The following is a 13,892-nucleotide window of genomic DNA, read 5'->3' as shown; positions in this document are numbered from 1 at the left end:
ATAGTCTCTTGAAAATGCTTAGTTGTCTACAAACGCGGCTATAACTGTTTTTGGTACTTGGCCTAAAAACAGATTTTCTAAATTAAATACTCTACTTCCTGTTGGTACGCTGTATATTTTCATACCAACACGATCAATCGCGTATTTTGCGTTGCCATTTAACAAGGCCTGAGAGTGTCTGATCCGGACGGCTGGTGAAACCTGAACTCTTTTACAAACAGGGACGCAGCGACGATCTGAATTTTAAAGGCGTCCGCCTCTGCCGACATTAAGCAGAATGAGTCTTTGTTTCTAGTGAGTTTTATCTTCAAATCAACAGCATTTAAGATTAGCTTATGTTGATGGAAAAGATTGCAGTGTAGTGGTCCTAGCAATTCTACCGTTCGACTTTGCGCCGTTGCGTTTGCTCTTTTTATAAATCCGGTGTTTAGCCCATCAAGCACCCCAGTGTTGTGTTCTCCAGCCACATCTTTGTAAAATAATCCAGTTGTGTGTTTTGTGGATAATGCATCTGAGCTATAATTCAGTATGGTCTCTATGTATGCCCTATAAGCGTAAAGATTATTGGATTGTGATATGAGTCTGTCGCCCAAAGAAACATCCACCTGGTTGAATGAAGTTGCTATGGGGTAATTATTAAGGGCTGCCTGTGCCCCTTGCAGTATCGGATTGTTGTCAGACCGTACGATCTTACAGGTTACGTACAGCAGCGTGTTGTTCAGATTGTAGTAGTGCTCACCGCTGGCCGCTATATAGAATTCAAGCGGAGCTGTCTCGGATAATGCAGCTAAAGGTTGAACTTCGACGTATAGACTTTTCTCTACACTGCGTCGGGGGCACGTCAAAAAGGTCAAGCTAAGATTTTGCGCATTCCATGGATTCGTTGTATATGAAAGACATGCTTAAAAAATATCACCAACTCTCCGGTTCGGATTCCTTTTTTTATTTAAGTTGCGCCTGCCTCGGTTTTTGTTTAAAAGGGGCATGCACCAAGGCGGAAGTTGCGTCAAATGCTTCCGTTTTCGTTTAACTGCCCCTTTCCGCGTATAAATTAATCTGGAACCATCTTGCTTCACTTGGTTTGCCTCGTATAATTTATTCACAACGGCTGTTGTAGCTTGGCCGATGACGTCTTTTGCGATATTGCGCGCTGCGTTCTTCACATGGGGTTTTGCTAACTCCAGGCCTCTTCGGAAAAGCGGCACAGCCTTTCTGAACAGACTTCGAAATATACCGCCTAATCCACAACCGTACATGTATGCACTGCCGTGAAAACCGGGTAATCCATTACCGGCTTGAGATTTATAATATTGGACCTAGAGAGCAGGATCGCCATAATTTTTAACAGCGACCATTCGGTTTAGTTAAAATTCAGTATTGTGGCGTCTGAAGTCTAGTTTCACGATCGCTTTCCCAAACTTAAATGCCATGTTCTCATTCTGGTCGTTCTTAATCTCTATGGCTATCGTGTCAAAATGCACTTTGCACAATGGTACGTAATCAGGCTTCTCGTATCGTATTGTGAGCACCTCATTGTTATAACCCTTAATTTCAACAGTGCAAAGTAGCGGTACATAACTATCCCCGACCCTCTGGTGTTCGATAATGTCTGTGTACACGTACAGCGTATATTGACCACCTTTGATGTCGGCACATGGTTTAGAGATCTTAGTTTTAGGTTGTAAACCAAAGATCCTTGTCAGTTTATCACCGGCTGTAAGTTGATACAACTGCTTACTGTCGCATGTTACAACGCATTCAAGCAGATCGTACGTTAGTCTTACTCCACCCTCCAGTTTATGCCGCCCAATTTCTGCGTTGATTACGTCCAGTAGCGCGTCGATTGTTTTATAAAAAACGGGTTTAACGCACACGGTTGTGAAATCCACAACTGACTTGGAAAGCGTGCCGTCCTGTGTTATTTGTAGCCTACAATCTTGTATATCTAAAGTATTCCACGTGTGCGGGTATTGTATCTCTGTAAGAGCCACTTCCTATTTGCCATTTAAGTCTATCGGTTTAGCCAACTTTGTCGTATAGTTAGAAATCTTATTTTGCGGAAATGTGGCTGCTGAGGCGTTACTCGGCAGTGTTATGTAGAACGATTTATCATCCATCATCCTCTTTGTTTATATATCTTTTATCTCCGATGCCGCGACCCAACTGTTAAATTTTGCGGGGTATCCCCGCCACTTGACTAACGTGTATTTCTGACCTCTGACCGTCTTATTTTTTAAAATCTTTTCCACTTTGTAAACCCTGTTATAGTTTTTTGGTATGCTTTGAAGCTTTTCGGGATAAAAATTACCTGTAATAGTCTCACTGTAGAGATCCTCCAACGTGTAAAGTGGCTTAAGACCTTTCGTGTTCACGCCTCGTATTACAAATATCTCCTCAGAAAAACTCTGTTCGTAGCCTTTCTGAAATATGTCCATATATTTAGAAATATGGATGTGGTCACCAACTCCTAAACAAACGGGTGTTTTCTTACTTCTAAAGTAATCACCATAGGTCGCTTTGAAGACACACAAAGCGTTAGAGTCATTCACATCGTTTGGAACGCGCTTAATCATTCTATGGTAAGTGTTATTATAACTGTGTATGAAGTCTTGTAAAACTATATATCTGTAGGTATTCTTTGCAGTAAAATAGCGCCACATTCGTGTTTTTAAAGTCCTATTGAAGCGCTCTATAGCCGCCACTTTCACATCGTTATTGGTTGTGAAATGATTTATACCGTATTTATCTAATACCTTTTTTAGGATTCTGTTTAGAAACTCTTTACTGTTATCGGTTTGTAGCTTCTTCGGCACCTCCCTCTGCTGGAATATTTTTTCAAAAGCATTAGCGACTGTTGCGGCCTTCTTAGCGGTCAGACTTTCAGCCCTGGCCCTCTTACTGAATATATCGATGATAGTTAATATGTATTTAATACCATCGTTGTATTTTGACAGATCTATGTGCAAAACCAAATCGCATTGCCACTGTTAATTTATACCTGATACACAAATCATGTTCCTTTTATAGTTTTTTATTGCCGGTTTGTGCAACGTGTATGCGTCTTGTTCTTGTAACCACTTTCTTACGTCGGATCTTTTAAATTTTATTTTTAACCACAATATAATATTTATCAATACCGCTAAAACTACCCGGTTTTAATACTGTGTAATATGCTTCTTTCATCCGCTTGATTTGACGCGTGGCGTTGTGTGACATTCTGCGACTGGTGTTGTGTGACATTCTTTTCAAAGCAATTATCTTTTAATATAGTTTGATATCAAGCTCTATAAATTTTATATAAAATTTATATGAAATCGATATCAAGCACTATAATTTAATTTCAAAGGGGATGTGGCAACCTGTCAAAATCAATTAAGTTTGATAGAAAGGTGCTCTCTAGCTACTAAGTTACCATTTTAAAATTGCATGAACATTTGCAAAATAGGGGGTCTTTAAGTTTTTCACGATTTCAAAAAGTATTTTTATGTGATAATTACTTTAGTGCTATGATGAAGGGTTTTTAATAAAATAGATCATTATATACTGTATTTTATGCATTGGGGTTGATATGATGATATACCTGTATGTGTATAAAATAGGTTTCTCTTATGTCCTAGAGGATGCTGGGGTCCACATTAGTACCATGGGGTATAGACGGGTCCACTAGGAGCCATTGGCACTTTAAGAGTTTGAGAGTGTGTGCTGGCTCCTCCCTCTATGCCCCTCCTACCAGACCCAGTTTAGAAAATGTGCCCGGAGGAGCCGGTCACAGCTAGGGGTGCTCTACAGAGCTTCTTTAGTAATAGTTTATTTTAGAGTTTATTATTTTACAGGGAGGCTGCTGGCAACAGCCTCCCTGCTTCGAGGGACTGAGGGGGGAGTAGTGTCCGCCCTGCGGGATCTGAGCCACTATCTCCGCTGACTGGACACTGAGCTCCTCAGGGGATCAAACGCTCCCCGCCACAGGGGATCGCTCACCCCGGCAGCATGCCGCCACCCCCTTACAGAGCCAGAAGATCAGAAGATGGCAAGATATGGTGGCACAAGGGTTGGAGCGCAGCTCTGAGTGGCTGCGCTCCGGGAAGGCTCAGCGGCACACAGTGTTGGTGCTATGAGGAGCGTCCTGAACCAGCGACTTAATACCCTACACTGGTCACAGATGCTAACCGGAGACTGAATCCCCAGGCTAGCGTCAGAATCCTCCGTACTCAGATGCTCACAGGGGATGGAATCCCCCGCCTTGCGACAGAATCCTCAGGCCAGTATAAAGAATTTGTGCGGGAAGATGCGCCATCTTCAAGGGGCGGAGCTTCTCCTCAGAGCGGACCCAGCAGCATTCAGCGCCATTTTCCTGCCTGCAGTACCTGTACACAGATGCTGAGAGAGCTGTCTCTCCAAACAACTCCAGCTATCCTGTGCGGTACCAGGGGGTTATAGAAGGGGGGGGGTGAATTAGTTCTGTGTAACTATTACAGTACACAGTGGGCGCTGGTAAGGGGTGTCCTTTATCTAAGCAGCGCTGTGTGTGGGTTGGCTCCATTCTCTGTGTCTCTCTTGCCATTCTCAGGGGGGAAACTCTGTTTAGCCTCCCCTGTGTGTATGTGGTGTGTTTGGGGTCTCCAGTTAGCTCTGTCCAGCGACTCTGTGTCATATGCAGCTGAGGATATGTACTCACAGGATGATCTCATCCCATGTAATCTGGATTGCACTGTTGTAGCGCAGATACCAGCAAGGGAGCCTGAGTGGTTATCCTCTATCAAAACTATGATTTCTCAGATTTCTACTATGGTTGCTCAGAATGAATCTGCAACTCAGGTTTTACAGAATTCTATGGCAGTTTGGTCCGGTTCTGTTACCTCAGGACCCCCCTTTGTAGGTTCCCATAAACATGCTCTTGCCCAGATTATGCAGGACGACACGGATACCGACTGTGATGGGGATGTACTCAGGGGGGCCGCATCTCTTGCTAAAGGGGTGCAGTTGATGATAGAGGCTATTAGAGATGTGTTGAATATTGCTGACACAACTCCTGAACAGGTTGAGGAGGCTTACTTCACTGATAATAAGAAAGCCTCGCTAACCTTCCCTGCGTCCAAAGAATTAAATGCTATTTTTGAAAAAGCATGGAAAAATGTCAGATTCCTAGAAGGGTTCTGGTTGCTTTCCCTTTCCCGAAGGAGGATAGAAAGAAATGGGAAAACCCACCCATAGGGGACGCGTCTTTATCCAGACTCTCGAAAAAGGTGGTTTTACCAGATCCAGGATCTACCGCCTTAAAGGAACCAGCTGATCGCAAAATTGATACTACGCTCAAATCCATATACACGGCTTCAGGGGCAATACTACGGCCTACTATTGCCTGTGCATGAATTTCCAAAGCTATAGTAAAGTGGTCAGGCACGTTACTTAAGGACTTGGATACTATGGATAAAAGTGACGTTGAATTGTTTTCATGTAACATTCAGGATTCTGCAGAGTTTATGGTGGTATCCACGAAAGACCTGGGTTCAATGGCTGCAGGAATTTCTACCATGTCTGTCTCAGCTCGTCGACGACTGTGGCTGCGCCAGTGGTCTGCCGACGCGGAATCCAGAAGAGATGTGGAGATCCTACCCTACACAGGTCAGGCTCTCTTTGGGGAAGCGTTGGATGCATGGATCTCCATGGCTACAGTGCGTAAGTCACCTTTTCTTCCCTCAGCTGCTCCTGCTACGAAGAAACCTTTTCTTCACCTGCACCACAGTCCTTTCGGGTTACTAAAACAAGAAAGGCCAAGCCGTCCAACACCTTCCTTAGAAGTAATGAAGAAAAAAGAAAAAAGAAGCATTTTTCCTGGACGCACTCTACCACTAGTAATTTACTTAAAATGTCTATTCTTTATTAGATATGCATTAAAATGTAAGGAATTGGTGAAATATTAAAATATAGTGTGAAATAAGAAAAACAGATTGTGAAAATAAAAACTACTCGTTTCCGAATGGTGTTTTCTCAAGTCTCAATAAAGGCTATATTGCCTATGACTTTGTGTCCGTGTCTCTAATTAGTGTTGTCCTATAAACTGCTTTTAAATGATTGTAATAGGCTGTCAGTATTATTACTTATCCCCTTGCAACAATTTCTGGTATATTCCCATACAGTGTAGCTATTACTGTTCTTATAAATTGTTGCTTTTAATTGTTGCTACTTTTATTTCAAGGATGTGTCTCTGTTAGTTTTTCTCACAGGAGAAAGATTTCCTCCTCTAATTGTCCTTAATAATCACAGCAACTTATAGATTCCTATACGGTACATTTACTTGATTTTATTACTTACTGCCCAGTTAACTGTGATTAGCACACTATCCTTTGTGGGCTATGAATAATCCGTTTGCCTATACATGTTAATCATCTCATTTCCATCCCATCCCATCAGTGTAATTGTATGTATTTAGTTAGCCGTGCACACCACTGTTTTTTTGCATTATATTCTTTCAATACCACTAACACCTTTAATTCGTTTATTGTCTGAAATTACTGGTTATTTACAAAAGGTAGTGGTATATTAAGATCACAGCACTATATGACTTATAGGCTGCGATCGTGATTGATGCAGGTGAACACAGTGAGCCGGCCGCCCGTCTCAATACCGCTGGCCGCACTGAGCTCAGCGTGTGTTCGGGCTGATGCCGGGACTCCCCGCTCTCTCTCCCCGTCTGACGGCTTCACTCACGAAGCCGCTGCCGGCAGCGGAGATCGCGAGAGGGAGCTGTACAGGTCTATTATCTCTTGCTTATCAATGATGGAGGACAACACAATTATGTTACATTATACTTCTAGACACATTGTTTTATATTTTGACTTTGAGTTTCACACCATACGGAAGCAGCCCACGGCCGTTCCACCTTAGGCTTCCTCAGGGCGCTAACCAGAGCCTAGATTTCCGTCTCCTTATATCCCCCATCCTTTGTTTTAATTGGATCTAAGGGTTGTCAATCATCCAGATTCTGCTACACTCTTACTGCATGAATCTGGACATTACTACAATGGTAAAACCATTGATATTTCTGTTATTTCCATAATGGTGATACATTCCGTTAAATTATATCATTACAACTATAGAGTCAAATGTATATATCCATATCACTAAACATTATTTTAAATTTTATATAATCAGGATAGCCACATTGATCCCAGTGATGATTCCTACAGTGCATTTCTTCCTGCATATGTTATCTATATCAGGTTTTTCACATTTTAATTCATTCTGTCCTAAATTCCAGATAATTATATCCTTTTATTTTTTATTTTTGGGAATTCTCATAGGTTTGATAGATTCTAAAAAGACTATAGATACTATAATAGGGAGCGCAAACATATAATATCTTAAAAACAATTTATTATTAAAACAGCATATATTTGACCATAAAATGACTACTGCAGAGCCAATTGATAATTAAACAGGAACAATTGATTATACCAAACAGTATTGGATAGACATATGTATAAATGGTCCCCTATTAATTATGATAAAGGGAATCCAATATATCCAGTAATAAGGTGGTGTATATTTATCGTTCCTTATTAACCCAACGAAACGTTCAGTCAGCTGTGTCCCTGTTGTTGCAAGTAATTAGCAGCGATGTTCAGGATTGCCTCATTAGTAATAATGTTTTTGATGTGATAGCACACACACAGATGATTTGCAACTGTAATTGATTACCAGTTCCTTAGCAACGTATTTTTGACATCACTATGCCGTATTTGAGATGATGTAAGTTTCTCACCAAAATGCAGTGTGAAGAGCCGTATCCTATGGCACAAGGATGTAGCGGCTGTGCGGCAATGGATGTTAACGTTGGTGCCGGGTCCTATGACACAAGGACCGCCCGGCACTGGAGCTGGACAAACAGCCAAGTTGGAATTTGGAAATGAGGCAGACCTTAGGGACACTGAGTGATCGCTCGTGCTGCTGAATATGGACGTCCTGGGATCAATATTGATTTGATCTTGTGGCTCAGCAGTATCGTGGTCAGAATCCTTGACGCGTTTCTCCGGCTTAAATCATGCCGGTTTCCTCAGAAGGTATCCATAATGGTGATACATTCCGTTAAATTATATCATTACAACTATAGAGTCAAATGTATATATCCATATCACTAAACATTATTTTAAATTTTATATAATCAGGATAGCCACATTGATCCCAGTGATGATTCCTACAGTGCATTTCTTCCTGCATATGTTATCTATATCAGGTTTTTTCACATTTTAATTCATTCTGTCCTAAATTCCAGATAATTATATGCTTTTATTTTTTATTTTTGGGAATTCTCATAGGTTTGATAGATTCTAATTTCAGTTTCAATCCTCCAACCTCATTCTAATTTTTATTATATAATATATTAATGCCAATTCATTTTATATATATTATTATTATTTATACGTGCTCATTGTCTATTTATTACCCTTTCCTAATACATTATGGTGCATCAAATAATTATTCTTTTGATCTTAATACTACATACTGGTGTTATAGTGTTAGTCACTATCTTCTATATGGTCTCCAATTTTTACTGATGATTCCTTTTCATCATAAGCAATGTGAAATTAGTGCAAATATATATTTTTACTCTGTGCTCCTTTTTATAGTGATTATTCCCTCTACACAATCCTTGTGTGCTATCCATCACCACGTCTTGATCATCGTGAATAGTGTAATTTTATCTAAATTCTTAAATTTTGGTTGTGTATTATAATATTGGTGTTCTCTCTCATCATTATCTTGTGATTCATTCATTATGATGAAGTGTTCTTCCTAAAACTTTATTTATCCTTACTCTCCCTTCCCCAGTGATGTGCCTGCAATCCAAATTACTCTGTGTAACAAACCACTCTGTGTTTACAAACCATGATCCTAGGATATACATCTTTATTATCAAATATCTTTAATTTAGGTGGCCTGACTGAGAGGGCGAGTATATTTGTGGATAAGCAACTGAGGAGGTTTGTCACAGAATTGCCATCATACACAAGAGACACTTTGGATATTTTAGGCAAACTGGAAAATCTCACAGTGTCATCAGATACGTGTTTGTGTACGTGTGACGTGGAGTCATTATACACTAGTATAAGTCACGAAAAGGGTTTGGGAGCAGTGAGACATTTTCTTAATACAAGGAATACGAGTAAATTTGATGAATTCACAGTACAGCTTCTTGAATTCGTTCTGACGAAAAACTATTTTGTTTTTAATGAGAGATTCTATCTCCAGACCCAGCTATGGGAAGCACATGTGCACCAACGTATGCGAATCTGTACCTCGGGTGGTGGGAACGAGAATTTGTTTTCTCTGATGAAAATGATGTCTATACCAGTCATGTGATGGGGTGGTTCCGTTACATAGATGACATTTTGATATTATGGGAAGGAGAAAGACAACTTCTGACGGACTTCATAAACGTTCTGAATCAGAATGATTTGAATTTGAGACTGACATCAGAGATTAATCAAACATCAATAACCTTTTTGGACTTGACCATTACAATTGAAGTAGATGGCATGATAACAACTGATTTATACAGAAAAACCACGGCTACAAACAGTATCCTGCACAGTGAAAGTTCACATCTCCCAGAAACAATAAAAGGGGTCCCCAAAGGAGAGTTTCTGAGAACACGCCGAAATTGCTCGAATGATGAGAATTTTGAAAAGAGAGCAAAAGAACTCAGAGAAAGGCTACGATTGAGGGGATACAGTAATAAGAACATCAAAAGTAGTTATAAAACAGCAGTCAATAAAGACAGAAAATCCCTCATTTATCCCAAACAACGAAGGGAAACCCAAGGGGAAGAACTACAAAAGGTCAGATATATTGGAACCTTTTGTAATGAACACAAGGAAATAAAAGAGATTTTACAAAAACACTGGCACGTGGTAATCATGGATGAAGATCTAAAAGGGATGCTGGGAGAAAAAGTACATACAAGCTGGAGGAAATCTCCTAACTTAAAAGATACTTTGGTACACAGTCACTTTTTACGGGAAGGAAAGAACCGAAGGAATAGACCATTAATGGGATGTTTCCCCTGTGGTACATGTAGTACATGCCGGTACATTGAGCAGACTAATGAATTCCAAGATCGGTATGAAAAACAGAGAAAGATATGGCATTATATCAACTGTAAATCAGTGGGAGTGATTTACTGCCTAGTTTGTCCTTGTGGCAAGAGATATGTGGGCATGACTAGCAGACAACTAAGGATACGTGTCATGGAACACATTAGGAACATCAGAAATGCTGCGATGGACCTACAGAGACATAAGAAAATTACCAATGTGGCAAACCACTTCTTGAAGGCTCACCAAGGAACTGAAAGAGATTTAAAAGCCTTCGGTATAGAACAGGTACATCTTGGTATCAGAGGTGGAGACACCACAAAGGAACTCCTACAAAAAGAGACAAAATGGATATTCCTTATGAACAGTGTGGATCCCCATGGGATGAATGATTATAATCATTATTCCTCTTTTCTATAAGATAAATCATAAGTATAGAATCATAGTGAGTGTAGTGGTCCTCACTTTTCCGAAACTTGGTAATTTTTGATAATTTTTGTTATGAATATTCACAAATTTTCTGAAGTAAAAGGATATGAATTGATAAAGGTGATACATATACATACATAAAGGAATATAGGAATCATCGTTAATATGCCTAAATGAATCTAGGAATTAGATGAACTAAAGATGGGATAAGAAAGTATTGAAGAGTCTCTCATCAATTGGAAATTTGTTCCTATTATTAAGTGAGATAGAATGACTCAATATAGAATGAGAAATAATTGAAGAATTGTCAAACGACCTCATTAGATTTTAATATAGGTAGTATTGGTGAAGAGCAATACACAAAAATTAAAGATATTTGATAATAAAGATGTATATCCTAGGATCATGGTTTGTAAACACAGAGTGGTTTGTTACACAGAGTAATTTGGATTGCAGGCACATCACTGGGGAAGGGAGAGTAAGGATAAATAAAGTTTTAGGAAGAACACTTCATCATAATGAATGAATCACAAGATAATGATGAGAGAGAACGCCAATATTATAATACACAACCAAAATTTAAGAATTTAGATAAAATTACACTATTCACGATGATCAAGACGTGGTGATGGATAGCACACAAGGATTGTGTAGAGGGAATAATCACTATAAAAAGGAGCACAGAGTAAAAATATATATTTGCACTAATTTCACATTGCTTATGATGAAAAGGAATCATCAGTAAAAATTGGAGACCATATAGAAGATAGTGACTAACACTATAACACCAGTATGTAGTATTAAGATCAAAAGAATAATTATTTGATGCACCATAATGTATTAGGAAAGGGTAATAAATAGACAATGAGCACGTATAAATAATAATAATATATATAAAATGAATTGGCATTAATATATTATATAATAAAAATTAGAATGAGGTTGGAGGATTGAAACTGAAATTAGAATCTATCAAACCTATGAGAATTCCCAAAAATAAAAATAAAAGCATATAATTATCTGGAATTTAGGACAGAATGAATTAAAATGTGAAAAACCTGATATAGATAACATATGCAGGAAGAAATGCACTGTAGGAATCATCACTGGGATCAATGTGGCTATCCTGATTATATAAAATTTAAAATAATGTTTAGTGATATGGATATATACATTTGACTCTATAGTTGTAATGATATAATTTAACGGAATGTATCACCATTATGGAAATAACAGAAATATCAATGGTTTTACCATTGTAGTAATGTCCAGATTCATGCAGTAAGAGTGTAGCAGAATCTGGATGATTGACAACCCTTAGATCCAATTAAAACAAAGGATGGGGGATATAAGGAGACGGAAATCTTGGCTCTGGTTAGCGCCCTGAGGAAGCCTTAGGTGGAACGGCCGTGGGCTGCTTCCGTATGGTGTGAAACTCAAAGTCAAAATATAAAACAATGTGTCTAGAAGTATAATGTAACATAATTGTGTTGTCCTCCATCAGTGATAAGCAAGAGATAATAGACCTGTACAGCTCCCTCTCGCGATCTCCGCTGCCGGCAGCGGCTTCGTGAGTGAAGCCGTCAGACGGGGAGAGAGAGCGGGGAGTCCCGGCATCAGCCCGAACACACGCTGAGCTCAGTGCGGCCAGCGGTATTGAGACGGGCGGCCGGCTCACTGTGTTCACCTGCATCAATCACGATCGCAGCCTATAAGTCATATAGTGCTGTGATCTTAATATACCACTACCTTTTGTAAATAACCAGTAATTTCAGACAATAAACGAATTAAAGGTGTTAGTGGTATTGAAAGAATATAATGCAAAAAAACAGTGGTGTGCACGGCTAACTAAATACATACAATTACACTGATGGGATGGGATGGAAATGAGATGATTAACATGTATAGGCAAACGGATTATTCATAGCCCACAAAGGATAGTGTGCTAATCACAGTTAACTGGGCAGTAAGTAATAAAATCAAGTAAATGTACCGTATAGGAATCTATAAGTTGCTGTGATTATTAAGGACAATTAGAGGAGGAAATCTTTCTCCTGTGAGAAAAACTAACAGAGACACATCCTTGAAATAAAAGTAGCAACAATTAAAAGCAACAATTTATAAGAACAGTAATAGCTACACTGTATGGGAATATACCAGAAATTGTTGCAAGGGGATAAGTAATAATACTGACAGCCTATTACAATCATTTAAAAGCAGTTTATAGGACAACACTAATTAGAGACACGGACACAAAGTCATAGGCAATATAGCCTTTATTGAGACTTGAGAAAACACCATTCGGAAACGAGTAGTTTTTATTTTCACAATCTGTTTTTCTTATTTCACACTATATTTTAATATTTCACCAATTCCTTACATTTTAATGCATATCTAATAAAGAATAGACATTTTAAGTAAATTACTAGTGGTAGAGTGCGTCCAGGAAAAATGCTTCTTTTTTCTTTTTTCTTCATTAGTGTTATATGAGTCCATGACTCACAAGCATTTGGAGGGCACCTGCGTATAAGGTTATATGAGGTTGAGAAAACATAAAATAATTTAAGCAGCGCAGAAGGTACCACAATACATTTGAACCATATAAGAAAATTATAATTAAAAAACTGGTGCGGGATTACACAAACCATATGTACCTTCCTTAGAAGTGGCTGACCAAAATCCAAGAAACCTGCTGTGGCTGGTTCCCAGGAACAGAAGCCTGCTTCAGGTACGCCAAAGTCCTCCGCATGACGGTGAACAGCGCGGCCTGGAGGTAGGGCCGGTGGGGGCAAGACTCAGACATTTCAGTCATGTCTGGGTGTCATCAGGCCTGGACCCCTGGGTACTAGATATTGTGTCCCAGGGGGACCAGCTGGAATTTCAAGATCTCCCTCCTCATCGGTTCTTGAAATCAGGCTTGCCAGCTTTGCCGGCAGACAGGGAAACCCAACAGGCAGCCATACAGAAGATGGTGGAGGCAAAGGTCATTGTATCAGTCCCTCCACAAATGCAAAACACGGGTTACTATTCAAACCTTTTCGTGGTACCGAAACCGGATGGTTCGGTCAGGCCCATTCTGAACTTAAAATCACTAAACCCCTTCCTGAGGGAGTTCAAGTTCAAAATGGAGTCTCTAAGGGCAGTGATATCAGGTCTGGAGGAGGGGGAATTCCTGGTATCCCTGGATATCAAGGATGTGTACCTCCACATTCCGATTTGGCTGCCGCACCAAGCTTATCTACGATCCGCACTGTTGGACTGTCATTTTCAGTTCCCGGCCCTGCCATTCGGCCACTCCACAGCACCGAGGGTTTTCACCAAGGTGATGGCGGAAATGATGGTTCTCCTCCGCAGACAGGGGGTGAACAT

This window comes from Pseudophryne corroboree, chromosome 12 (assembly GCF_028390025.1).
Source record: "Pseudophryne corroboree isolate aPseCor3 chromosome 12, aPseCor3.hap2, whole genome shotgun sequence".
Lineage (NCBI taxonomy): Eukaryota > Metazoa > Chordata > Amphibia > Anura > Myobatrachidae > Pseudophryne > Pseudophryne corroboree.
This window is presented reverse-complemented; position numbering follows the sequence as displayed.